At 58.6% G+C, this 3,531-nt stretch overlaps 1 non-coding gene across 1 annotated transcript; it reads left to right on the forward strand.

Moving 5' to 3' along the window:
- The first annotated feature begins 3,119 nt into the window (after nucleotides 1-3,119).
- On the forward strand, nucleotides 3,120-3,283 carry LOC123359535. The gene has a single exon (XR_006575881.1). It is a non-coding gene; the product is annotated as a U1 spliceosomal RNA (small nuclear RNA).
- The last annotated feature ends 248 nt before the right edge of the window (nucleotides 3,284-3,531 follow it).

The following is a 3,531-nucleotide window of genomic DNA, read 5'->3' on the forward strand; positions in this document are numbered from 1 at the left end:
AGGGGGATGCTGAGGAAGGAAATTGGAATCATTGCTTGCTGGAAGTTTACAATAAACATCTAATTGTTTGCACCTTTGAGCTTCGTGCATTGCTGCTCTCTGGTCACATGAGAAGGACCAGGGAATGGGAGGGTGATGGAATAAACCCTCTAAGAAGAACGTCTTACAGGGTGTGAAAACCCCCAGAACCAGTATAATTAAGCTGACCTAAGCCATGGTTAGACAGTGCTAAATAAAAGGAAAGATTGTTCTGCCAATGCAGCTATGGAAAACCCCTCCCCTCACTGTCTACTCCACAGTGCTACAGCAGTATTTTAAGTAAAGACAGCCTCAAAGTGAGACCAGACCTGGCTCCATGCCTGTGCTCCCAGAGAACAAGCCACCTCCTGCACAAAGAGGATGAAAAGACCTGCCAAAGCCCAGGATTGAACCAGGGACTTTTAAATCTTCATGCTAACACTCTCCCAACTGAACTACTTTGGCAGCTGTACGATAGTAGCTTGGCCTGCTGCTTCTCTGTCTGGGATGTTTTTGTCAGCAGTTGCACACAAAAAGGACAGGAAAACGAACGGCTGCTCCACACCCCCACCGGAGGAACCCGACGCACTTAGCTGTGGGGTGTAAGAAGTGGCTGTTGGCTGACAGGGCCTGTCCCCCAGGAGCTGGAACAGCAGCTACCGCCTCCCCCTCGGCTCCAGGCTGTGGGAAATGCTCATTGCCTGGCTGCATGGGCGGCTGCTGCTCCGTGCTCTGGAGAGCGTCTGTATTGCTCTGTCAACCCCCCGTCTTCACTGAGCCAGTCTGGTAAGGTCCCAAGTGCCCCCTCCGGCCTGGCAGCTGAGAGTCTGTGCAGACATCAACCCCCCTGCCAGCCCCACAGGCAGCAGCAGCGCCAGCCCCCAGCACCACAGGGGCACTCAATGCACTTCCTGTGGGGAAATGGCTCCTTGGCGTCCAGCTGCTAGAGTGAGAGCCAGGAGAGAGCAGTGTCTGGCTCACCGTGGGGGAGAGAAGAGACCTGGTGAGTGCGGATCTCCCTCAGCCTCTCCCGCAAGGCTGGTCAGTTGTATTGTCACTATCATAGTCGGTGCTTCCCTTCAGGGCCGGCCCTAGAGGGATCCGGGGTCTGGGACAAATCCCCACTTTCCTGCCCAGGCCCTGCCCCCACTCCACCCCTTCCCCCAAGCCTCCACCCCTGTCCCATCTCACCCCATTCCTCTCCCTCTCCCACGTCTTCCTGTCTCTGCTCCTCTCCCTCCATCCTGCACCCCACTGAACAGCTGATCACTGGCAAGTGGGAGGTGCTGAAGGGGAAGAGGAGGAGCTTGTCAGCAAGGCCTGTAGTTGAAGGGGGCGGGGAGATCTGGCTGCCAGTGGGTGCTGAGCACCTATTTTTTCTCTGTTGGTTCTGCAGCCCCGTAGCTCCCATGGAGTCGCTGACTCAGCTCCTTTCGCACTCTAGAGAGAGGAGCAGATCCAGGGCTATGGCTGATATATGGGGCACCAGGTGAGTGGCAGAGGCTTCAGGTGCTGAGAGTTTGCCTGACCCCTCAGGGACACAGTGTGAGGTGGTGCCCCAGGGATCTCTATGAAAGGAGCAGAACAGGATTTACTTGGGGTGGGGAGAGAATTGAGAGTGTCTCAGGGGGTTGTACAGAGGTATTGGCTGGGTGAGAGACTGGCTAAAACACAGGCCTTGCTGTGAGCAGGATTTGAACCTGCGCAGGGGAACCCTAATGGATTTCAACTCCAACCCCTTAACCACTCAGCCGTCACAGCTGTGAGCACAAAATTGCCCCAATGCCAGAGAAACTGGTAAAGAATCACAATGCCCAGGTGTGAAATCATCTGAGCTACAGAATTCCCACCACAAAACTGGACCCGAAAGCACAGGGGGGATTGGGGGTTTGTTCTCTTTGCTTAGCCATGTGCAGTCGCACAGAGAGCGCGTTTAAAAGTCTCCCCTCCCACAGAGCGGGAAGGGGAAATGATTCTCAACTTGAAGCCTGACATAGGGTGACCAGACGTCCCGATTTTATCAGGACTGTCCCGATATTTGCTTGTTTGTCCTGCGTCCCGACCGATGTTTGGTCGGGACACTGGACAAACAAACAGTTTTGCCCTCTGCCCCGGCACACAGGCAGAGCCCGGAGGGACACTCGTCCCCCCGACTCTGCCCCCGCCTTCCCCCATTGGATCCCTCCCCAAATCCCCGCCCTGGCCCTGCCCCCAGCCCCACCCCCTCACTGCCCCATTGGATCCCTCCCCAAATCCCTGCCTGGCCCTGCCTCTTCCCCAAGCAGGCGGCATCCTCCTCCCTCCCAGGTTTGCACACGGGCCATGGCCATGGCCGGGAGCGCAGCATGGAGGCTGCTCCAGCCCTGGAGCCTGCGGGGCAGTGCAGTGGGGCTGGGGGCAGTGCGGAGCTGGCAGGACCCATGTGGGCGGGGGGCGGAGACACACGTGGGGCAGACACGCTCCTGCCCGGAGGGCCTGGGCCCAGCTGCTTGGTTTGCCCCTTGCCCGGGAGCTGCAGGAGGGACCTGGAGTGCGGCTCGGCTGCAGAGCACGGAGCACAGGCTAGGCCCAGGAGCGAGGGGATGGGGGAGCTGGGGGTGTATCGGGGGTCGGAGTCGAGAGTTGGGTGGAGACGGGGCTGTGCCACTGCCGCCGGGGGGGGCGGAGCCTCTGGCTTTTTTTTTTGGCTCTGCCGCCGGCTTTTTTTTTTCTCCGCCCCCTCCCATGGCAAAGTTAAGGTCTGTCGCACTCGATCTGAGCACTACACCCCATCTGAGCTCAAAGAGCTGAGCACGCAAGAGCGGCGGCCCAGGCGGGCAGGGGGAGGGGCCCGAGCGGAGGGGCGGAGCCGCGTGAGCGGGTATGCAGATCTGTGTGCGAGCAGAGCATTGTGGGAGCGGACGCAGGCTGCCAGGCAGGGCCCGACTTTGGCACCGGGAGCTCGGCGTGGGGAAGGGACGGTCTCCGGGGGCCGCGTCGGGGCAGCTGTCGGCAGTGGGGGCCGGTGTGGGCGAGGCCGGCGGTGGGGGCGCGGCGGTCCGCCCCGTGTGTTATAAGTGCGGGGCGAGCGAGGGCGGGCGGCGGCCGGGCAGCAGGAACTCATACTTACCTGGCAGGAGAGATACCATGATCACGAAGGTGGTTTTCCCAGAGTGAGGCTCATCCATTGCACTGTGGGTGTGCTGACCCCTGCAGTTTCCCCAAATGTGGGAAACTTGACTGCATAATTTGTGGTAGTGGGGGACTGCGTTCGCGCTCTCCCCTGGTGATTGGTTTGAACAACAGAAAACTGACAGTGGGCTGTTTAGGCTTAGTGCACTGCAAAGCAGATTCTCAGAAAAGCAGTTGTTATTCTGGGCCTTTGGGAGTGCTCTTTTCCACAGGCCCTGTACTTCTAAGTATCTTTGTCCCACGTTCTTCCTTGTAAGCAAAGCTCAGCTCTGAAACTTTACTTGGGTCTTATAAGGCTCTCTGTGTTCTTGGCTTTCCCTGGTCTTTTGCAGCTGATCTGCT

This window comes from Mauremys mutica, unplaced genomic scaffold, assembly GCF_020497125.1.
Source record: "Mauremys mutica isolate MM-2020 ecotype Southern unplaced genomic scaffold, ASM2049712v1 Super-Scaffold_100127, whole genome shotgun sequence".
NCBI classification, from domain to species: Eukaryota; Metazoa; Chordata; order Testudines; family Geoemydidae; genus Mauremys; species Mauremys mutica.